Raw genomic sequence first — 25,832 nt, forward strand, 5'->3', positions numbered from 1 at the left:
TATATATGTATATATATGTATATACATATGTATATATATGTATATATATGTATATATATGTGTATATATGTGTATATATGTGTATATATATATGTTACTTGTACTGAGAGAAAATAAAATAAGCATATGGATTTACTACGATAAATACAAGTTTGGAAGAATCAAGTATATAATTGATATCACAGATGTAGAATTACCACCCTAGTTTCAATACAAAGGTAGAAGTCAACAAAGGCTTTTGTTTTCATCTTGATTATTTTTAATCTGGATTATTTTGTGGTTCTTATTTAGCTGCCTTGATCTTCTGAGTCTCAATTACCCGCTCACATCATGGGCTGTTATAATCTCTTCATTTTATTCAAACTAGAAAATGTCTGATAGTTTATAATACTTGCATTGTTTTATAATCTTTATGTGGATAATTATTTAAATATATATCAGAGCATATTTGTTATTAACATTTTTCAGTTTTCTTTTTAGGAATATTCGTGTCCATTTTCTTTATCTTGAATTCACTGCATGCAATTGATATAATTACATTAATCTCTTTGAAACTGAGTTTTCATTAATAGTTGAGTCCTAATTTTCTGAAGAGTCTCTTCAAAATTCAATCTCTTCTCTCTTACCCATCTGACAGACAAAACATATTATTTGGAAAAATCATTTAAAATAGCATTCCAAGAATAAAATAGGGTTTCCATATTAGGAAAATAAAAATAGAGGATATCCAGGTAAATTTGAATTTTAGATAAACAACAAACATATTTGAATACAAGTATGTTCCAAGTATTGCACAGGGCATACTTATACTAAAAATAAATGTGTTGCTTATCTAAAATTACCATTTAACTGAGCAGTCTGTGTTTTTTGGGGAACCAAAATAAAAACCACATTGTTATTCTTATTTAGATAACACTAGAAGTGAAATATGTCTCTTAATACATTACCTATCGTTTTATTTTGAAAACAGTGATCCGTGATTTATCACTATGTGATATCTAAATTTGAATGTGAGTTTCAAAGTTTAGTTCACTTTTTTTGAGAGGTAAACATAAAATATCTTGAACAGGCTGAAATAGAAAGCATGGAATATATTTTTTCAGTGTGCATGGCTAGAATTGAACAATAGATTATTAACCATATGAGGTGCAAAATACTGCTGTCACCTCCCAAGGGACTGTGGTGCTCCCACGCTGCCATGGTCTGGCAAAAAGAGGTGAGGGTTAATTTTACCTGTCAACTTGACTGGGACAAAGGGTGTTCAGATATTTGGTAAAATACTATTCTGCTTATTTCTGTGAGGGCATTTATGGATAGGTTGAACTTTTAAAAAGAGAAACTGAGTCAGGCCTATTGCCCTCCACAATGTGGGTGGGCCTCATGCAATCAGTTGAAGAAATGAATAGAACAAAAAGCTTCCTCTCCTCTGAATACAAAGAAATCCCTCTGCCTGCCTTCAAGCTGGGACATCATATTTCCTGTTCTTGGCCTCAAACTGAAACATCTCCTGGGGTCTCTAGCTAGCTAACTGGAAATTTTTATTTATTTATTTATTTATTGCATTTACAGTTGAGAGAAATGTAAGAACTGCAGATTTTGAGATGTGGCAGCCTCCATCATCACCTGAGCCCATTTCTTATATCAAATCTCTTTCTATTTTGTTAATTGGGTTTTGCAGGGAGTAGAGCAGAGGGCAGAGGGAGGAGTTAGACTGAATTGCCCCAAGACAGGCCACAGGTGATCCCATGGTGGCTGTGGCAGTGTAATGAACTTCAGGGTTGTCCCAGGTGAGTCAAGGGGCTGGATCTTTTTACCCCAGGTGGTCATTAAATTCAGGCTGAACCCTGAGATGTTCCCTTCAGCCAAGGGCAATTTCTGGAAAAAAAAAGTTGGCTCTTCAAGGTCAGGGGCTCACATCTCTGGGCTGCAGGAATGAGTATCTCAACACTGAGGAAGGTCTTGGTGCTAGGGTATGCCACCCGACCCCCCAAGGAAATTGTCAGAACACAGGGTCACCGACACAGTGAGATCATATTTCCCTGTGAGGAAATTCCTTAGCACTCATCAGATTCACAAAGAGGTCCACAAGGAAGAGCCGAAGCGAACCCACTCACCTAGATACTGAGAGAGCAATGTAAGAACACAGTGTTCTGTAACAACATAACATACTTGACATCCTTTCTCCCATCTCACCCCATTTTCAAAAAGTGAGGAGTCTTGCCTATCTCTGCAACTAAGATTTGTCAGCATTCACTTTTTTCAGTATTGTTTAATTATTTTATAACTGCTAATACTGATCCACAAATTCTGTTCACAATAACATTCATTGAAAGGGAAACAAGATACTAAAAACGTTTCTTTGTGTGAATACATGATGCCATTATAATGAAAATTCAACTTATATTAAGCTCAAACTTGGAAGTTTTCTTATATTTTCACTTGATTTGGAAAAAAAAATTAACAGGACAACAGCTGGATATAACAGCAGTTTCCTAAAAATGCCCTATTATTTTAAGCAGTATTTCCATGTTATATGTACAAATTCTCACCATTTGTATTTTAATTATATGTGAGCATGCATTTCTGGAGAACACCCTGACGGTGAAGCCATAAATTTAAAAGGATGCTCAAATCGTTCCCCAGTGAAAATTCTTCAGACTCCATTCCCTCAGTATCCCCTCAGAAGCCACACATCATTTTGAAGGACTGCCATTCGCCTGGGTTCAGCTGCTGCAGTGTATGGGCAGGAAGGCTCCTGCGTGAGCCCAGCACCCCTCTTGGGTCACCACCAAGTGGAGGACAGTCCCTCTGGAAGAAATGGAAGTCCTCCCTGAGGTCTGGCATCTGCATATGTTGAACCCACAAAAGCCATTGATTATTTTAACCAGGCTCAATTTGTCTTTGAAGGAGACATTTTAAAAAGCAAAAGAGCTTAAACAAACATGAAAGTAATCTAATTCTGACATAAACATGAAAGCTAATAAGATTACAATGAATTGATCTAAATATTACTTAAAATAATTAGAAATGATTTTTTATGGCATGCCATTTCAGTCAGGACAATTATATGTTTCATTAGGAAGCAAACAGATCATTGCTTTCTATAATATTTTCTTGTTTTTATGACCTTAGAAAGAAGTATCAGTGTGTCCAGACCTGTCATTCAAAGCTTCTCCAAGGTCAATGAATATTCTGCATCTAAAGCAGCTCCAAATTTAGCCAATCCCTCTTTCCTACTGTCTTCATGCTCAAATGGTGACCTATTCTACATGAATTCATTGCTTTCTCCAGACATAATTTCACAGCTATCTTTCAGAGAACAGAAATATTCTATTCTTAATTTTTGTTTTTAAGCCTATGGCAAAAGTATTGAAAAGAAACATTCTATTGACTTGTTAAGAGAGAAACTTTAGGCAAATTAAATTTAATGACATTTAATTGAGCAAAGAATGATTCATGAATTGGGCAGCACCCAGAACCAGAATCAGTTCAGAGTGGCAGTGGAGCTGTCATGTGGACAGACACATTTATGGACAGAAGAATGAAAATGGGCTACAGGAACAGCTGGGTTAGTTACAGCTCCACATTTGCCTTCTTTGAACGCAGCTGAGACTCAGATGCTGTGATTGGCTGAAATTCAGTGGCTGTGATTGGCTGAGACTTAGCAACTTGTTACAAGAGAAAATTACAACCTATTTATACCCCTACAGTTCACTGTATATGAAGAAAGTATTAGGCTGAAGTTAACCTATTTAAGGAGACAACTTTAGGCTAAACTTAATGTAACAAACTATTGAAGGTGGTAGATTGTCCTTCAACATAGATATGAAGATTCAGAAAAGTGTATGGTAAAAATTTATTTGGTGTATACTCTGTCTTTAAATCAACATTAAGAGCTAAGGGGCACCAAGAAATGCTCCTTTCTTGCTTTTCTTTTACTTTTTTTTTTCTTTTTCTTCTTTTATTTTGACAGCCTTTGAGTTTACAAGAAGTTAACATTTCCAAGGGGTTGTAATTGAGTCAAAAACAGAATTTTCTGCAACATCTTGTAAATATCTAGACCTGAATGTTGAGTGCTCTGCCTTCTTTTTCTAAGTGAGAAACACTATCAAAGCTGCCACAGTACATGGATGTACTTAATACTGTTTAAAGTCAAAACAAACATTTGACATAAAATGTGTTTGAAGTTAGATGAATCATCCTACTGGGTTAGGGTTGTAGCAAATTTTCCCATTATTAATTAGTTTTTCATGCATCAAACTAAGAGAACAGATTTTTAGTACCTAATGTAACTCATCCCCATAGAACTAAACATTTGGTCCAGAGATATCATGTCATAATTAGCATATTCATTTTTGTTTTTTCTCAGAGAATGTCAGCAAATTAAACAGAGCAGGTAATGGGAGCATTCAATTTAAAATTCAATATGACAAACATAAAATACTGGAGTTATTAGCACTAATAATAAAGCATATTGCACTCATTGTGTGAAAGTAGACATTTTATTTTCCTTATACTAAATTTACAAATCACAATATAACAACTAATTATAGCTGTTACATTGACTTGGATTGATAGCACAAATGTGCTAAGCTCCACATTTTTATGAAGATGCTTGCCTATTGGTTCCTTACAGAAAAAGATGAATCCCTATTTGGAAATGTTAAGTCATTATTAAAAGCTAGCATTAGAATCATGTTATACTCCTCAAAGCTAGCATCAAACAATATTATTTTATCCAAAAGTTTCTGAAGGTTAAACCTAAATGTAGCTGGAAATGATCAGATTTCCAGGTGTGAGATTTAAATAAATAATATGTAAATGTCAAGAAAATGTAAACTGTAATGACATAAAATGCTTTAATGACAATATGTAGTCAGTCTTATTTATCTATTTCAAGGATTCAATACATTAAGAATTGCCTGCAAAGCTTTACTGAGAATTATAGCTATATTTTGTTTGTTCTTTATTTCTTAATTTGTAGTACCTTGGGCTATAATTCACATATGGACAGAGAGCTCACCAAATAATTACCTTTGCTATCTCTCATATGCTTGGGAAGCAAGAGCATCCCTCCGTGTGGACTGGAGCTTCTTCTGCATCCTGAATGGTGCTGTCCATTCCCTACAAGGACAGGCCTGGAGAGGGGCTGTGCCAGAGACCCTCTCTGTACAAAACAAATTCCCAAGTAACAAGTACACCCACAGTCACACCATGAACATATTTTTAAACGCTTCCTTGAAATACCATTTTGTATTTACTTGCTGTTATAAATTTTCCTAATTCTTCTTTTGTATTTTTGTTTAAAGAAGTATGTATAGGATAAATTAATAAGAAGTAGCAAAAAAGAATAACTAATTTTCCTCCCAGTTTTGGGTAGAAAAAATACACATCTGTTGTTAATTCTTGATCTTTTTTTGTCTTATCTTTATTGAGGTATAACTTAGATATAAAAATGCCACAGTTTTGGAAAATAAAAATATATTTTGACAAATACATATGATTGTTTAGCCACCATAATTGTGATATAAAACATTTCCATCACCCCAAAGTGTTCCCTGGTAGTCAACGCCCAGTCCCTGATGCTACTGATCTGCTCTCTGTCACTGTAGTTTCAACATTTTCAGGAGCTCATCTAAATGGAATCATACAGTATGTTCCGTTCTATTGCACTGTTTAGTTGTATTGCACATGGGGGTACAGCCTGACATTTTACACATTGGTTTGTAGTCCTTGCAAGACCTAAACCTCATTTGGATGAACATTTCTTCGAAGTCAACCAGCTGTACTTGCTCAAACTTTCTCAAGCATATTCACAGCCTTGGTTGTATCTTCTTTTCCATGTGACATACTCAGATTTCCTTATCACGCAGCTCATCATCATTAGATCCCATAACCTGAAATATTAAAACTACTATGACAGCTTCCAATGATTAGTTTCTGGACTACAGGTGACACACATTATTGCTCTTTGAAAATTATTCTTCTTATTAAACCCAACTTGGCAAAAGCCTGTAGTGGCCAAAGTAATGAGAAAGGATGATGATGATGATGATGATGATGATGATGATAGTGATGATGATGGTGATGATGATGATGATGATGGTGATGATGATGATGATGATGATGATAGTGATGATGATGGTGATGATGATGATGATGATAGTGATGATGATGATGATGATGATAGTGATGATGATGGTGATGATGATGTGATGATGATGATGATAGTGATGATGATGGTGATGATGATGATGATAATGATGATGATGGTGATGATGATGGTGATGATGATGATGATGATAGTGATGATGATGGTGATGATGATGTGATGATGATGATGATAGTGATGATGATGGTGATGATGATGATAGTGATGATGATGGTGATGATGATGATGATGATGATGATAGTGATGATGATGGTGATGATGATGATGGTGATGATGATGGTGATGATGATGATGTGATGATGATTATGGTGATGATGATGGTGATGATGATGTGATGATGATGATGATGAAGATGATGGTAATGATGATGATCATGATGATGATGATGAAGATGATGATGAGTTGTCCAGAGTCCTAGACAATCCAACGGCACTGAACTAAGAGAGTTCAGGAGATACTCTACACACCCAGGAGGAAGAGCAGCCGTTATTTGGCAAGTATGTCAGGTGCCAGGATGGCGGGTCTGGAATACCCCATCCCTACCGGAGTTCAGAGGTAATGAGTGAGGCCCCCCAGCAATAGAAACATTTTGTGATGTGAAAAGTAACCATTTAAAAGATTTCTTCCTCAGATGCCTCATAGGTCAATGTTCAATAGATGAAATACAATTTTATGACAACATGTTATCACAACTTTTAGGTGATAGTTGAGAAACTAATCAATGTGGATGTCATTGGGCACTACTTTCTATCAATATTAAATAGCAAAAAGAACAGAAGAATTTTGACATTTATGTTTGAGGCTCTAATGACAAAAGGCAATTCTAACAAAGTGGAAGCATTAAAATATTCCTGCTATAATAAATAAGAGGCAGATAAGGAGACTATGAGCTGTAATTGGAAATAGGCCCCCTTTCTTTAAAAAAAAAAGAAAAAAAGAAGAAAAACAAAAAATAAACAGAGCTTTGACATGCAGTAATTGGAATTGTCATATGTCATCCATGCAATTAAAAGTTAAACCCATTTTCTAAGATTGTATTTTTTAATTACAAAAGTAAGTAAATATAATTAAAAAGTTAAATAGATGTTAGATGCACTGTCAGCAGAGCACTGAAATATATCAAATGATATTTGAAGACAGTTTCTGTCATTTCAAATGATTACAAAGCAGCCTTGTCATCACAAATGATGAAAATAACTGGGATATTCCAATTATTGGAGATTTTTAATATTTACTCTCATGCTGCTTGAGTGTAAACAAAAAGAAAATGTCTTTTTTCTATTTAACCTAAAAATAGGTACCATCCACCCGTCAGAAAAAGTATAGCAGAAAATCTGAAGAAAGATACATTTTTTTTGGAGTCTGGTAATTTACCTGCAGGTAAGAATAATACAGCCTTGCAAAAGGCCGTCAGAAATCTACTTGCTCGAGTAATTCATAGACACCTCCACACTTAATGTGAATGTTTTGCCTTCAGAATAGATAAAAATTCCTGCAATAATAGATGAGACTAAGCAAAATAACCCACATATGTTGCAATGGATTTTTATTCCTAGAAAAATATGCATTATCCCCTTGTACTAATAGTTTATGTTCTCTGGTTGATACCCCACTTTCAGACCTAATATCAGGAACTGATGTGTTCCTAGTAGTGTAGACAGCTCTAGTACCCCTGGAAGTCTCTTTCAGATAATCCACATTCACACTCAAAATCCATGTGTAAGTTCCACGTGGTGATAACTCAGATGGATGCCCTACACTTTGTAGAAGGAGGGCTGCAGCAACCGCATCCCTAACAGGCAGCTCAGGCTACCATAACCAAATACTATAGAGTGGGCAGCTTAAAGAAACAAAAATTTATCCTCCACATTTTTGGAAGAGAACGATCCAGGTTGCAGTTGGTTAGGTTTCTGGTGAGGGCTCTCCTGGGTTGACGTCTTCTCCATGTCCTCACATGGCCTTTTCTTGTGTGGTACAGGGAGAGATTGAGAGCATGAGCTGTCTGCTGTCTCTTCCTACAAGGACACTAATTCTATCAGATCAGGGCCTCACGCAGATGACCTCATTTAACCTCAGTTACTTCCTTAAAGACTTCACTCCCACATACAGCCATACTATGGGTTTAGTGCTTCAACACATGAATTTAGGGAGGACATGATTATTGAGACCACAACATTTTGCCCTTGGTCCCCCAAAATTCATGCCCTTCAAATATGCAAAATACATTTACTTGATTCCAACAGCTCCCAGTTCACTTGTTCCAGCATCAACTTTAAAGCCTAAAATTTAGTTTTATCTAAATATCATCTAAATCCCAGATATGGGTGTGATTATCCTGTGGCAAAATTTCCTTTTATCTATGAATCCCAAGTGTGCTTCCAAAATACGATGGGATAGGCATAAAATAGATATTCTCTTTCCAAAAAAAAAAAAAAAGATAAATCGGAAGGCAGAAAAGAAATTGTTTCCAAGCAAGTTCAAATCTGGCAAGGCAAATTTCACTAGATGACAAGGCATGGAACTTACCTGCTTTGACCTGATGCTCTGCCCCAAAGACTCACTGAGGCTGCAGCACATCCCTGTGGTCCTATTGAGGGACTGCAGAACTGCTCTGCCCTTCAGACTGGGGTGGGAGAGGGGAAGTTTCCTGGCATATGGAAGTTAAAGAGGTGGCCCCATCCTTTGAAATCTAGGAAGGGCCAGTCCTGCCCCCTGGGCTAGTGGTGAGAGTGGCAGCCCAAATCATCTCTGAATCTTCTGTGAACGATTCCCTTTTCTTAAAGGACAAAGCAGGTTCACAGCTGAATAGCTCTAGTGTTTCATCCTATAGAACCCAGAAGTCAGAAAGCCTTTATTTTGTCTTTGTTACCTTTAGTTCAAGCTGGCAGTGTTTCAACCAGTGCAATCCCACTGCTATTTCTGGCTAGGCAGAGCTGGCTGATCAAATCCATGAGTTGCTCTTACAGACTCTTCATCAAACAAGTGTTCAGCCTCAGTGCTCTCTTCAGAACAGGTTTCTCATGTTTTGCAATACGAATAGACCAAAAATTTTTCAAATCCTCGAGTTCTGGTTCTTTTTTGCTTGGCAATTTTTTCTCCATATGTATTTTTCTTCTCGTATTTGACTGTAAACTGTAGGGTGAAACCAAGATGCTCCTTCAATGTTTTGCTTAGAAATCTCAGCTAAGCTTCCAATAATATCACTTACATGCTATACCTTCTGCAATACACTAGAACACAATTCATCCAAGTTCTTTGTCACTTTAGGACAAGAATCACCATCCCTCCAGTTTCTAATAATCTGTTCCTCATTTCCCTGAGATATCACCAGAATGGCCTCTCCAGCCTCTGCCCGTTACCTAGGTTCAAAGTCACTTTCACATTCTTAGGTATTTGTTACAGCAGCATTACACTTTTTCTACCAAAATCTGCATTCATTGGAATTCTCCCGAGAAACAGGGCCAACAGAATGTTAAATGTGTTTTCTGCCAAGATCCCTACTCTATTAGCCTTTTGCACGTAGGTCTTGGTCAGCACAACCTGGCCTCCAGCAATGCTAAGCTTCTAGCACTTCTGAATTCCAGGGACCACATGGTCTAAAAAATCCAAAGATCCATATACATGTTATGTGCTCTTTTTACTTTTAAACATTATCAGAATATGGCAGTGCATATTACATAAATTAGATCTTCAAAAATTCTCCACTAATAGTGTTCATATTTTGGGTTCTTTTGTCAGGTTCTATAAATACCAATGTAGGGCTGTGGGACCATGGGAGGATATAAGAATGTGTCACTGAGGATGATATGAAAGTGTCCCTATCAGAGTGCCCAGCCTTGTTATGCTTCAATGAGCATGGTTATAACCACAGGAACCATTTTTGCTCTTATAAAATGGACCAAGAAAGTCCAGGTCCTCAACCGAATGGTTCTGCATGAGAGCATGTACCTTCCAGGTGACCTGCTCTTAGAATTTTCTCTGGAACTAACTAAGGGTCAGACTGAAGATGACACAGGTGTACTGAGATGGAGTTTTGATTGGGTAGAGGTTGAGAGAGGGTTGAACTGATCATTACTGGGCAACATGCATGAGAGGTGATAAAAAGTATGTTTGAACAAGGACCCATAAGGGTGATTAAACACTGTTCTGCAGTGACAGTGGAAGGGATGTTCAGAGCAAGTTGTCTGAAGAGACCATATTTGAGCTGATTTCTAAAGATGTTGGGAAGAATGTCATCCCAAGTAAAAGGGACCATTTAGGCTAAGGCCCGGATACATCTGCAAAGTGGAAAGCTCAGGGTAGGCAGAAGCAGTTTAGCAGGACTGGGGGGAAGACAGAGCACAGAGGGGCATGCACACCGTGTTGACTGGTGAATACAGAGTGTATCGAACTTGCGTTGCAGGAGTGTGAATTTGGCTCATGTACGCTAGGCTGTGGTAGCACATACATGCTTATGACTAAGATGAGGCTTTCACTCCCAAGTTGATGAATGTGAAGAAGGACATGTTATCTGCACAGGCACATTATCCCAGTGCAGGGTGGCAATTGCTACAGTAGATGAGGCTCACCAGATGACCAGTGTCCCTTAAGCAAGCTCAGCAAGAGCCCCACTTCTTTGTGCCATTACTCTGAGCCAAGTGCTTTTTGTGGCTCTTCCTAGAATGAGCTCATTTACCTGCCGGGCAGTACTCTGAAGATAGTGCTATTGTTATTTCTCCCCTGCATTTGGGAAGCAGCAAGTAACACATTCAAAGCCACACACCTGGCAAGCAATGAGGCCTAGTTGCAGACCCAGGTGATACTCCCAGCTATGCCATTCCTCGGTACCTCCGGTCTATATGAGCCTCCAGTATCAGAGATTCAAGATGGGTGTCTCTGGAGGTTGGGGATCTAACAGCCTTATGGAAATGGGTTCAGAGTGACGTAGGATTTTTCTCAGCCCCTTTGTCAGACTCGTGACAGGGGTGAATGTTTACTTGGCCCATTGCACTCAGCTTTTTGCCAGAGGGAGCATGTGAGCAAGTGAGTGCAGGACCTGACTATCCTCTCTGGGCACTGGCAGGACCAAGCTCCGTGTGGGGCCCATGGCCAGACCAGGCGGAGATGCCTGTGACCCCAAAGCTGCAGAGGAATTTCTACAGTGCTCACTTATCTCCGCTGCCCATGGATGGCTGTGTGTTAACAGCTCAGTTGACCCCTTGCCTCGTCACATGTGGCAGCTGCCTTCCACCACAGAGGGCAAAGGGCCAGTGTGACAGACTTTTTTGGTACTCATACTCAGTGGGTCCTGAGCTCTTCTCCAGCATCCAGAAAGAATGAGGGTGCACAGACACTTGAAAGATGGTGAAGGCAGAAAATTTTATTGAGCAGTGGAAATGGCTCTCAGTGGAGAGGGGAGTTGGAGAGGGGACGGGAAGGGAAGGTTGTCTTCCCCAAAGTCAAGTCATCATCTACCCAAAGTCAAGGCACCTCTCTTCCCCAAAGTCTTGTGGCATCTCTCAGAAGTCAAGCCATCTCTCCCTCTATCAACTGAGTCTGAGAGTTTTATAGGCACAGGATGGCAGGGGGTAAGCTGTAGTTCTGGAAAAGGCAAACATTTGATGGGTAAAAAGATATTAACCATAAAGGACCAATTGGGAGAGAGGGGGCAAACAGGAATAAAAGTTGTCACTTTGGGCTGTGGATTTCAGGCTACCTTGGCTTGAAGGTGAGGTTTCACTGGGGACCAGTCCCTGTCTGCCTAGAATTTCTCTGCCTCCTTCCTCTATTAATAGGTACGGAAATCGTTTGCAGGCCAAGATGGTGGAAAAGTCAGTGGTGGGAACCTCAAACCAAAGTGACAGCCACATTTTCTACAGCAAGCATTCCCTGAGTAACATTCAGAGGCAGCATAGCCAGGAAGGAAGCCAACAGGCTCTGGCCATGATCACTGGCCTGGCCCCAGGACCTAGCTGCATACTTGGTGTGCCTCAGAAGTCACAGCTTCTACCTGAGTTTGTAGGTAAAAGCTGCAGTTCCCAGGTCTACAAAAAGTTGCTAGAAGTCAGACAGGTGCTACCCCCTAGTCACAGCCCCTCCTGTTCACTTGAATTAGAGGTTTCCTTAATAAATTCATTCATAAATTCCTAAATAAATTCATTTGTTAAATTTATAAAACTGAGACATTAACATCCACTCATGAAGACTAAATAAAGTTACTATTCATATACCGGCAAGGGACCCACACGCTTAGACCTTGGCTGGGGTTCTGCAAGGGCATGTGCTCATTTCAAAGTCCTGATGCTGCAGCCAGGATCATTGACCACAGGATGTAGGTGGCCCTTGCCCATGTCAGCACCTTTTCCTCTGTGCTTGTCCTCTACAGTTTACTCAGATGGCTTTTTCATATGCAGCAGTTATTGAAATGGTCTCTGCGCACCAATTATAATAACTGCACAGCCTTCAGCTTCCACCTGAGTGAAGTGTGCAAAATGCAATGTGAGAAATATTGAGGTAAAACTCATTATGGCATTTCTTTAAAAATACTTTCTACAATGTCTTACATCCGTGCCTATGAAAAATTAAAGAGATGAGCAGATCATAATTTATTTTAGATAGATTTCCTCATGCCATTTGCTCTTGATTTATTTTTCTTTCTTTTAAAGTCTGAATTTTCTTTTTTAAAATATGAAGCTCTCTTACTGGCTTCGATTTTAGAAGATAAGCAACATATATTGTCTGCCAACCTTTCAAGGAAAGGAATTTTTCTATCTGAAACTGCGTATTTGATTGTTTTAACCTCATTTTTTAAAAACGTTCAACTTTCTCAGGGAAATTAATTTGCATATAGTAATTTGATATTACATAACTGTTTATTGGCATTATGCTTCTAGAATCAGACCAATTTAAGGAATGTCTTTTTTAAATTTTTAAATGAAGAGGTGGTAGAAAAGAGAGGCACAGTGGAACACATCTAACCCAAGTCTTTATGCAGAATGCTTGTCAACTCTGGAAGGGTGACGGCCATTCCTAATGCCATCTGGGGAAAGGGCTAGGTTTTATAATTGTGTTAATCTCCTCTCAACCAGTCACTACTACAGGTTATGACTTTTTGAGGTGAGAGAACCTTAGGTTTTGCCTCAAGCTGGTCATTAAGTGTTGCTAGTGATAGCTTCCCTGAGGAAATTGGAAATAACAGGGTGTGATTTAATATAAATATGACATGTCAGGCGCTGCCCCCAAAAAATATCATTGTTGAGGTGGGATAACTTGAATTGCACAGAAAGTATTGCCCTGTTTTCAAGTAGAGTAGAAAAGGACTCTGATGCCTGAACAAATCTCTCACACTGCCATTTTGATCAACGGCTCTTCATGGGAAAGGCAGGCAGCAGTGGGCTCTGGATTCGGGCTGGAGCTGCAGGATTAAGCTATATTGCTTCCTTTTTATTTGTCCAGGCCACATGCCAAGTCAAAGAGGTGTCTTGTTCAGGATTCAGGCCCCTCACACGGGTGCACACTCTTAGCAGGCAGGTGAGAGCAAGAGGTCAGGATCTCCAGAAACGTGTGATGTTTTGAAACAAATCACTCCAAGATTTCCGTTGCCCACTCCTGCTTCCTAGTAAAAACTTGCATACACTTTCTTTAAAAGAGTTGTGATCTAAAAATTAAAATCCCAAATCCAAATAGAAAAAAAGTATTACTACTTTAAAATTTTTTATTTACTTATTTTTTACAAGACATCTCTGTGTGATTCTCAATGAATGAGAGGATGTTTAGGAAGCTAGAGACTGGAAAAGCTCATGAAGAGTGAAATGAGCACATTGTTTACTGGATACTATGTGAAGGATGACATCGTCCAAGGTTCCATCTCTCACCAGAACCCATGCTGACCTGCTTGGACATGTGTTAGCTGGATATCTGTGATCCACATGTTAGCTGGATATCTGTGACCTTAGCAAGGCCACATGGCCTCTCTGAGACTCAGTTTCTTCATTTATTAAATTTATAAAACTGAAACATTGACATCCACTTGCAAAGACTAAATGCATCACTAGATGTGAAAGCACCTAACCTAGCATCCAGCATGTGGTAAGGCATCCAATGAATGCCACTTAAATATGAATTACTACAGACCAGCTTTGTTAAAGTAGAAGCGTTGAATTTGTTCATTCGTTCTAAACCTTTAATGCATGCCTATGCTCTTTCAGCTCTTTCACAGTCTGTGCTTATAAAATTTAGCATCATTCAATTAAATGTGTTTCTCAGTAGAAAATCAGTGTTTCCCTACACAGGCTGCTGCCAGTCTCCAAAGTCTACAGTCAGCCTATCAAAGTGACCCTCCCATGTCGGCACATTTGGATTGAACCCACTGTACAGGAGCAGCATAGTAGGATGGCTGACCTGCAATGTAGAAACCATCATGTTAAGAGAATGCTCTTTGCCCATAATTCTCCTGTTTTATTTATTTATTGATCTTTGTAATAGGGCAGCATTACCTTTGTAATTTAAAACACTGGAAACATTGTAGATGTTGTGTATTCAGCTTTTAAAGTGTTATTTTGCAAATGCAAATTAAATCAACTGTTCAATCCATGTCATGCTAGCCAAGAACCACGTCAGGGTCACACCTTCCCAATTGCCTTCTTCTTCAGCACTATTATTTGTTACTGCATTGGGTTGAATTGTGTCCCTTGCCCCCAAATTCACGCTTACTCAAAACCTCAGAATATGACCCTATTTAGAAATGGAGTCTTTACGGATGTAATCAAGTTAGGATGAGGTCCTTCTGGATAAGGGTCAGCCCTAAATCCAATGGCTAGGGTCTTCATACAACAGGGGAAGACGAGCACACAGAGGGAAGAAGGCTGTGTGGGGATAGCTGCAGAGCCTGCAAGATGCAGCTCTAAGCCAGAAGTTGACAGGGGCACCAAAAGCTGGGAGAGGCCAGGAAGGATTCAGCCTTTGAGCCCTTGGAGGGAGTGCAAGGCCTTAATTTCAGACTTCTGGACTGCAGAATTGTCAGTAAATTTCTACTGTTGTATTATTATTATTATTATTATTATTATTATTATTATTATACTTTAAGTTCTGGGGTACATGGGCAGAATGTGCAGGTTTGTTACATAGGTAAACACATGCCATGGTGGTTTGCTGCACCTATCAACCCGTCATCTACATTAGGTATTTCTCCTAATGCTATCCCTTCCCTTGTCCCCCACTCCCCAACAGGCCCTGGTGTGTGTTGTTCCCCTCCCTGTGTCCATGTGTTCTCATTGTTCAACTCCTACTTACAAGTGAGAACATGTGGTGTTTGGTTTTCTGTTCTTATGTTAGTTTGTTGAGAATGATGGTTTCCAGCTTCATCCATATCCCTGCAAAGGACATGAACTCATCCTTTTTTATGGCTGCATAGTATAATTTCTGCTGTTTAAAGCCACCTGTTTGTGGTCCTTTTTCGTAGCAGCATCGGGAAACCAACTCAGTTCCCAGCCTCGATTTCCTTTCCTTAGACTGCCCCTGCTTGTAAAGGGACAGACTTGGGCCCATGACAGCAGGCCTTGCCCAGTAGTCATGGTAGCTGGGTGTAAGTCTTTCTCCATCTGTTGCCTGCCGTGGGATCATGGGTGGCCTATTCAATCTAGCTGATCCTCAATTTCCACATAAATAAAAACAGGGCAATTGAAAAAGTTGGCATATAACATTCTACTAATAAACATATAAAACCCTATTAATAGCGACATTTATATATTTCTCATATGATAAGAACTATATGAAAAACATCTTCATGTTAGACCTAGATCAAATGGAAAACCATCTTTGATGATTTCTGCAAGTAATTTAGGGAGAATTTAATTTCAGTTATGCCTGCCACCTTTGAAATATATATCATGCACATTCGAATGCAAAGTGTTTGTAAAGTAAAAAATGTGGTTTCTAATAGCAAGGACGTGACAAATGTCTGCTGAAAGCACAATTATAAATTAGTTTTGGATTTCTTGGGCAATGGGGGTGGAGGGTTAATATCATCATCTGTACCCAGCTGAGTAGTCAAAAAATCCTGGCCAATAACTTCAGTAATCAGCAGCTGGGGAGTGTTGGCTTAGACTCCGCCCCTCCCTCCTGTCTTCCTGCTGCAGCTTGCAGCAGCTGTACCTGGGAAGCCCACCAAATTCAGGCCAGAATGAAGTCAGTGGAGGCGCCAAAGGTAGGCAAGGTCTGTGTCTCGGTTGCCGTATGTCTTCTCCCTCTGTGTCTCTCTGGCACTTCTTCCTCAACGTCGTTCATTCTCTTCCTAAGTCCCTCCAGCCAAGGCACCTGACTTGTCATTCATCTGTGTGTGTCTGCCTTCCCTACTTTCCCAGCTCCTGTTGAGGACAGGGTCGTCTTGCTCATTGGCCTGAACAGAAGTGAGCTAGAGGGATCACATGTCAATAAGGGTGGCTTCTTAGAATGCCCATTTGGGCATTCCCCCAAATAAATGGCAACTGAAACCCCATTGTGGCTGAGTAGTTATGCTTCAAAAATGGTCTTCATTCCTTTTATGTCTTATCCTTATGCTGTAAAAAAAATATAAGAAGATGAAAATAAATTCAAAAGAAAACTATTATTTTCTCACGCCAACACTAGGTTGTTTTTGTATATTCCCTCCTAGTCTCATCCACACATACACAGATACTTCCCTAAGTTGTAATCAAAGAGTATAAATGTTTCTGTATTCTGCATTTTTATTTAACATAAGCATTTTTCTCTCCTGCTATGCAATTTTGCACACATTTTAAATGACTGTAATATTCTTCCAAGGGGTATACTGGAATTTATCTTTCCATGTATTCACAGACGTTTAAATAGTTTTTCTCCAAACAATTAAAAAGTTTTCTTTATGTAGTTCTTTTGAGTCTAGGCTATTAATGCTAAGTATACAACTTTAGAACTGCTTTATAAGACATGATTTACAATTCCAATTGTGTATTTTAGTAAATAAAGTGTAGTGGCCACCTCATGTCTATAGAAATGACTCATTTTTGCTGACATATGGTAGATTATTTCCTTGGACACATTCCTCAGATTGGAATTTCTGCAGTTCAGGGATCAAACCTTCTGCAACCTTAACACATGTTATGAGGCTCTGTGCTTAGTCTGAGTCAATATTCAGGACCAATGTGGTTGCACAAGTGAGTGATCTTTCTTTAGTAAATATTTGTTTATTAGGAAAATAAGAATTAACTATTAAACATGTAATACACTAATATAAATGATAATACGTTCCCATGACATAGAGGCAACACTGAATCCCTCATACATATGTGAATAAGAAACTGTCTCAGAGAAGTGAGTAAGAGCCCCAACTTCCCTCAGTTGATGAGTGACAGAATGGAACTAACCATACAACTTCTTGAATTCCAGGACATGCTTTATGGAGAGTTAGTCCAGCACGGTGTCAACCAACTCACATTATTGATGTGAGTTGCCCTCCCAAGTCAGCTACTCAGGTCTACACATTCTATTTTATATTTTTCTTTAGTCAAAGAGAATCCATTTATTTCTTCATGGAGTTCCTGTTGTGTGCTGGGCATGGTCATAGGAACTCAGGATGCAGAAGTAACCCACCCAACAAAGCCCTGCTGTTAGGTGCTTACAGCATCATAACCAAGCAAATGTGCAAAGAAGCAAGAAACTAAGGAACTGAACACGTAGAAGTCATGCCATGCAGTGAGGTGATCTGGGGAGGAAGGCTGGTGTGTGGTGGTGGTTGGGAAGAGACTCTATGACAAGGTGACATTTAAGCAGAGCTCCCAAGTAATGGAAGAAGGGAAGAAGACAGTCAGGGGCTCATCAAGGAAAGAGCTTCCCCAGCTATAGGGGTAATAAGAGTGAAACCCTGCGCAGGAGAACAGGAAGATGAGCATGAGAAACGGGCAGAGCCAGACAGGAAACAGGAGACAGACGGAAAGGGAGAGAGTAGCTAATGTCAGAGGACTGGTGGGAGGCCGGCTAATGTAGGACATTCTGGGCTGTAGGACTGCCAACATTTTTCCAAGGAGGTAAGAAGCCATTAGAGAATTTTGATCAGAGAAGCAATATGATCTAAATTGGGGTGTGTGTGTGTGTGTGTGTGTGTGTGTGTGTGTAAGGTGCCCCTGGCTAGGAATAGGTGGAAGATAGCAAGAGTGGAAGCACCAAGATCTGTTAGCAGACTCAAAGACTCATGGTGCAGAAGTCCAACTGACAGGCGGTGGCAGCCTGGGCTGGAGTTGTGACTCATGAATGGGAAATGAGGGTTCACTGAAAATATCCAGAAGACAGAGCCAATAGCATCTACCAATGAATTGGTTGTGGGGTGAGGGATAAAATTTGGAATTATGAGCATCTGAAAGTTTGTTTTTTCCCCTCAATAATAAAAGTGAGTTGTAACAGGTGTTGGGACTAAACGATGGGTGCATTTTCCCCATTGCAGGTTACGGTAAGCACTTTTAGCAGTTTTCTATAGCACTGCTAATGGCTGTGTTTGTAAAGAACATCGTAATGAACAAGCACATTCATGCAATATTTTACCTTTTCATTAGCAATATGAGGGTTCCACAAGGAGTCGGCATACCGTGCCATGCTGAACTGGGAGTAGCATTGTACTAGGAGTGGTCAGGTACCCCAACACTTGCTTTGAAAAGGTACAAAACATTGAGGCAGGTGGCAGGTAAGATCAGAGGCTTGAGTAATGGAGGGGGAAGCAAGCTGATGCCACACTTATGCAGGTAGTGACGTCCAGGTAGAGATACTTCTGCAGATAAAGACAGGCACAGATTTGATAGTAGGGGAAAAAAAATGTATGTTAGAAAAAAGAGTGATGAACAGGATTGTGATTTGTGATCCTGAAGTAGTTCTTGTTAGTGTCTTGTTTTGGAATTTGTTTTGTTTTGTTTTGTTTTGTTTTCTTTCTCCCTGTCTTGGTGTAATGCTCAGATTCTGTGAGTGAAAGAAAAATGTTTTGAGCTATACACATAGAGAAAAGATGAGCAAAGATGGGCTAGGGAAGCCCTCCACAGCCCCTGCCTCTCCTGCTCACGTGTGGGCCCCTGGAACTGGCCTTGCCTCCCTCCCTTTGGATCAGAAAATCCCTGGTACAGATGCTAATGTGAAGTCAGATGGAAGTATCTGTGGAAAATCTTTTGACTTTTCTTTAGAGTTAAAACACATCACGAGGGTGTATCAAAGAAGGTGATTGAATGTGCTGTGGAATTACATGGGAATATACAAATGGATTTCTCTCAAGGGACCAAAGGGAGCAAAGGACCAAGAGGAGAAATGACTACAACTACACAGGCGTGTTCTATCCAGAGGTAACAGTGGGAAAGATGAAGTGGTCAAAATAGTCCTCCTTCAACAGTGGAATGGCTGAGGTTGTTTGATAGAACCTACAGAAAATTTGATCTGGAAATTCACTTCTGTGCTCCTTTTCTGCTGCCCACCAGTATCAAAGGCACAGTCAGTGTGAGAAAGAGAGTTCAATGCCTATTATTAACGAAGTTAAATGTGACTGAGTGGCAACAGGGTGAAATATGCTGATGACACACAATTATTAGGTAAGTCAAGACCACAGAGGAAAGTAAAGCCTCCCAGATGGGCTGAACAAAACTCAGTAATTGGGCAACATGATGGCAGATGAAATTCACTGTAGACAAGCGCAAGGTGAAACTTACTGGGAGGAATAAATTAGACGCCTCGTCTATGCCGAAGAGCTCTGAATTAGTTGTAACCTCCTGAGAATAAGATCTAAAAATCATCATAGCTCACTGAAAACATCTGCTGTATGCAGAGCACCAGTCAAAAAGAATGAACAAGATGTCAGGCTGTGTGAAGAAGCAGATGAAAAATGCATGAATGATTTAAAGTCATTATAGCGAAAAGCCATTGTATAATCTTTTGTAAAAACCAAGGAAGAAAAACTTAAAAGTGGGGGGGAAACCAATGTAACAGGGGTCAATTGGCTATGCATATGTTAAGACTTCAAAACAGAAGGGAGATAAATAAGCAGAATCGTTTTCTATTTTCACTTCCTATAAATGGATAATGTAATATAGGGTATGCAGAAGGACTAAAGTCAGCTTGAGTCATCTTCATTCAGGAAATGATTGCAGAAGACTAAATATGTCATGAAATTCCAGGGAAAACATATTTCAGGTAAAAGACTGTGAGGATTTCCTTCTAAGGGAGCTGGTTTTAGTTTCTGCAGGTGGTGAGCAGCTTAAGTTGGAACCAAGTGTTCAAGAAGGGGTTTCAAGAATGTTTTTTTGTCAGCACATCTGGCCCAAGCCATCATATAGAAACCCATGGAAAACTTCATTTCATGTTCACATTTAGTGTTTTCCATTTCCCTCTACAAGCCAAAGTCTCTTCATAGTGTCTTTGCATTTTCTCTGCTTCCTACACTTCATTCATTAGCCTCTCCCAGCCTCAGGGTTAGCACTCATTAGAAATATTGACAAGTTAGCCTTTTCATAGCATGTGTTTATTGAGAAGCCTCCTAGTATTTCATACATGGAGATTCTGGTTCTTCCTTTACGTCACAATCACAATTTTTATTCAGCGATATCAATCTTCCAAGAAGAATTTATCCATTTTACTGAAGACTGATAAAGAAGTTATTATTACCAAAGCACTTAAATCCTGTTCTTACTGGAAATAAACTCTCTTCTTTGAAACAAATTAGAGTGTGCTCTAAAAGGTGACTTGTTTACTATTCTTTTTTGAAATAAAACATCACTGAATTTCATGCTGTGATTCAATTTAGGAGAAGCAGGCTCAGTAAAAGCAACACTTATAAAATGGAAACCTTCAGCAGCTTAGGCAGAGCCTTCCTGGATGGAACTGGTGTAGGGTCAGGTTTAAGACCTGCTGATTTAGACAGTCCACCTTCTGGCTTTGGAATCCTCATTAAAATTGCCCTGTGAACCCCGGGCTTCCCATTCCTTTGCCCTGCATTGTTGCTTCTGTCGTGTGGCTGCACTGCTAACACCTTCATTATTTTCTGTCGCACTAGATTGCATCATGGCTAGGTTCTTCTCCCCTTCCTCTACCCAGGCCCTTTGGCAGGTAACTTCACAGAGTCTTTTGACCATGGATCCAGCAGCTTCTTCCCTTGATTTGGTTCAACCAATAGCATAAGGCAGATGTAAGAGTGTGCAGGGTTCCAGCCCAGGCCTGGAGAGTCTTCGTGTTCCAGTTCTCTCTGGAGCCTCTGCCTTCATCATGAAATGGATGTGGTTGAGTTTGCCTGCTGATTTCATGAAAAGGGTTAGAGAAACATGGAGCAGAAGCCAGCTGATGCCCACTGGATCCACATTCACAAGTGGGCCAGCCAAGACCAGACTAGATCAGCCAGTCCCAGTCTTACTACAGGTGGGCGAACCCAAGAGAAACTAACATAGATCAGCTTGCCTCATGCATCCTTATAGACTTATAGGAAATAGTGAATAAATATTGCTTTTTATATTACTAAAATTTGGAGTAGGTTTGTTGTGGAACAAGAGCTAACTGTATACTTTTGCATTTATTTCCTCTCTCTCTCTCCTTCTAGAAAGTAGGGATCCCTGTCTGTTTTATTCACTGTTTCTTCCTAGAACTCAGACGTAAGTTCCTGGCCCCTAGAAGGGACTCAGAAAATATTCTTGAATGATGGCATCCATCACTTAGTTAATCAGCCTTGGCCATCAAATAATCCTGAGCTCAACTATCAATGTTTTGGCCCCTTGAAGCACTGGTTGGAAGAATCTTTCTATAAAAGTTACATGCATCTGAGGCTTTGTGAGGCCCTAGGTTATTTTTTGTTGTTTTTGTTTTTGTTTTACAACTCTTTAAAAATTTAAAAACTATTTTTAACTTCAGGAGTGGACAATAAATAGCCCCCAGGCTATGGTTTGTTGGCCCCTGCCTAAAGGATGGCTTTTCCTGGATGCACACTGGCATTATACATTGGGTTGTCCTGGTGCACATCAGGGCTCTCTTCTATGAAACTCATGATTCAATTATTCATAGAGACTAAGATGGGAGCTGCTGCTGAATCAGCTGAATCGAGTTTTTCTCTATGGGCTCATCCCAAAAGCAGTGACATTCCTGAGCCACTGTGTTGCTGTGGCTCATGGACATATTGGAAACTGCCATATTTCCGTCATTTCCTTCCTCACGTGGAAGGCTCAAGATCAGTCTCTTGTCCTACTGTAAAACCAGGAAGCCTTGTGCATGTGTTTTTTATGGGCATTTTTCTCTTTGTTTTACAACTTTCTCCCTCTCTTTTTTTATTGCTTCAAAGTTACCCTCTACTTATTTATTCAATTATATGAACTGCAAAGCATCTGGATTCTTCTCATAAGAGGCAAATAATACACGAACAATTTTTAAAGTGCAGTATTTATAAATTAAGATTTTCATCAAACTGCTCATGAATTTGTGAATTTTTAAAATGAATCATGAAATAGTATTCTACCACAATAAATTAGTTGTATTTAAGGACTAATTCAACTTATATTTAGATTTGGTGAAGATGTCTTTTTGTTTTGTTTTGCTTTGTTTGAGGCAGGGTCTCGCTCTATTGCCCAGGCTGCAGTGCAGTGTTGTGATCTCCGCTCACTGCAAACTCCACCTCCTGGGTTCAAGCAATTGTCATGTCTCAGCCTCCCAAGTAGCTGGGGTTACAGGTGCACACCACCACACCTGACTAATTTTTGTATTTTTAGTAGAGATGAGATTTTTCCATATTGGCCAGGGTGGTTTTGAACCCCTGACCTCAAGTGATCCCCCCACTTCAGCCTCCCAAAGTGCTAGGATTACAGGCATGAGCCACCATGCCTGGCCAATGAAGACGTCTTTTTACAAAATGACATAAGAGACAAAATATAGACTCAACCTAAGTGCCTGTCAAAGGATTAATGGATAACAAAAATGTGGTAGGTATACTCAATGGAATACTATTCAGTCATAAAAAAGAATGAAATCCTGCAATTTGCAAAATGAATGAAGTCCTGCCATTTGCAAAAAAGAATGAAATCCTGCCATTTGCAGCAACACAGATGGAACTGAAGGTCATTATTTCAAGAAAAATAAGCCAAACACAGAAAAACAAATATCACATATTCTCACTCATACGTGGAAACTAAAAGAGTGGATCTTATGATGATACAGAGTAGATTGGTGGTTACCAGAGTCTGGGAAAGGGATTGGGGAGAGGGAATGAAGGGAAAAAAATGATATAAATTTATTTATTTTCACTGAGCTATACATTTAAAAGTCGTAAAAATGGGCTGGGCGTGGTGGCTCATGCTTGTAATCTCAGCACTTTGGGAGGCCAAGGCAGGTGGATTATGAGGTCAGGAGACCAAGACCATCCTGGCCAACATGGTGAAGCCCAACTCTACTAAAAATACAAAAATCAGCATGGCATGGTGGTGAGATTGCACCACTGCACTTCAGCCTGGTGACAGAGGGAGACTCCATCTCAAAAAAATGGTAAAGATGGTAAATTATATATGTATATTGTATTAGTCCATTCTCATGCTGCTAATAAAGACATACCCGAGACTGCATAATTTATAAAGGGCAGAGGTTTAACTCATAGTTCAGCATGGCTGGGGAGGCCTCAAGAAACTTACAATCATGGTGGAAAGGGAAGCAAACATGTCCTTCTTCATATGGCGGCACAAAGGAGAAGTGCTGAGCAAAGGAGGAAAAGCCCCTTATAGAATTATCAGATCTAACGAGAGCTCACTCAGTATTACAAAAATAGCACGGGAGTGACCACCCCCATGATTCAATTACCTCCCACCAGGTCCCTCCCAACACACATGGGGATTGTAGGAACTACAATTCAAGATGAGATTTGGGTGGGGACACAGCCAACCACATCATATATCTTACCTCCATTTTAAAAAATTCCATTTACTATAGATGGAGTAAGACACACACATAGGGACATTTCTCTAAACAAGACAGCAAGTTTAAAGTGAGAAGTATTTGTAGTCATGTTCTGGGTGAATTCAGTGTGATTTATATGTATAGCCATGTTCTGGGGAGAGTGATTTATGCTTTGCACATGCAGACTATCTATGTGACAAGGACAGCTCTCTCAGTATTATTCAGAAAAGATAGCACCTCCTACATTCTAAAGTAATTATTTGCCTAAATGTTGTTTCCACTAGACTAGAAGGCAGGTTTTTCTTTTCTTTGTATCCCCAAATTCCTTAGAAAGTTCTTTGGTTTAGTGTTAGATACTTAATAGAAACCTGTTGAATTAATTCATCGTCAAAAGCTTTGGATTTTCCAGAAAGTATTATGACTTCCTAATAATAGAAGATTTTGTGTTTAAATGGTGTCTTTTTAAATTTGTTTATCATAGGAAGAGATCTGTTACAAACTGGGAAAGTGAGTCTTAGAAATGGCTAGACACATCCTAACTGAGGCATCTAGTTAATGGTGAATCTTTTATCAGAATCCAGATCTTCCAATGGCTAGTGCAAGCTTCCTTGCAGGATACCAAACTGCTTATTGATGTGAAAATTTAAATGATAGAGCTGTAATTATGAAAAAAAATGTTTTGCAGCCAAAGGTATGTGAACTTCTTAGGCATAGAATTCCCACATTAAAACAACTTGCATAAATTCATTTTCCCATCTCTCTTGTCCCAATGCAGTGGTGCATTAATTCAATTATCAAAAGTTAAGATAAGGATCTTTATGTCCCAATATTCCCCTCATTGTGTTTATTCTCCATGGCTTCCAAAACACCTGTGGAATCAGCCCTCCTTGCAGGAGAGATCTGACTACTGCCAGAGATTACCTTGTTCATTGCAAATCTGAGCCCTATTCTGATGAAATCTACCTCTTACAATTATTTTAACAAAAGATGAAGAAAGACAGAGTTTCCATACTGGTAATTACATGAAAGGAAGTGAACTACTCCACAGAGAGATGACATTCTCCCTGACATTCTCCTTCAGCCCCTCCTGGCATTGGCCCTTTTCTGGGTCATGGAGGTCACCTTCCTCGGTTTCGCTTGCCTCTGGCATCTGTGCACTGGCTGTAAAGGGGAAAAGAGGATGGGAGAATCCAGAGTATTTGTTCCTCACTCTGCTTCAGAAAGTGTTCTCTGGCCATGGTGATACCTTGCTAGGCCACTCAGGGTGCCGAGCACAGCCATCATGGCCCTAGTTACCTTCTCACTTTTGGGGTTTGGTGACTCAGCCCTTCCTGTTCACCAGTTTGGTGACCGGCCCCTCCCCTCCCATCGAGGCTGCCGGAATTCCTCCACTGGCTGGTTTCTGGGCTGCCTCACCTTCCTCTATTGGCTTTTCGGTTCTTTCATCATCTATGTAACAAATTCCCTGCTTTCTTTGCCCTCCGCTTAAAATACCTAGAGCTGTTTTATTTTCTGGTTAGACACTGCATAATACAAACCAGTTACTTACTCTTTTTCATGTAAACCAGAGAAAACTTGAGTCTTACAACAATGAAATATCTTGCTGACAATCCCATGCCTGGTAAGTGGGAGAGTCAGGATTTTAACCCAGATCTGTCTGCCTCGCAGATCCACAGCTGGCTGATTCGCAGGGTGGTATGAAAGGCTACTGATGAGATGGGGCTACGCTAGCTTCTGTTGGTATTAGTACTGTGGAGCCCTTGCCTTCTAACTGGCAAGA

This window comes from Nomascus leucogenys, chromosome 6 (assembly GCF_006542625.1).
Source record: "Nomascus leucogenys isolate Asia chromosome 6, Asia_NLE_v1, whole genome shotgun sequence".
In the NCBI taxonomy this organism is placed as follows: Eukaryota; Metazoa; Chordata; class Mammalia; order Primates; family Hylobatidae; genus Nomascus; species Nomascus leucogenys.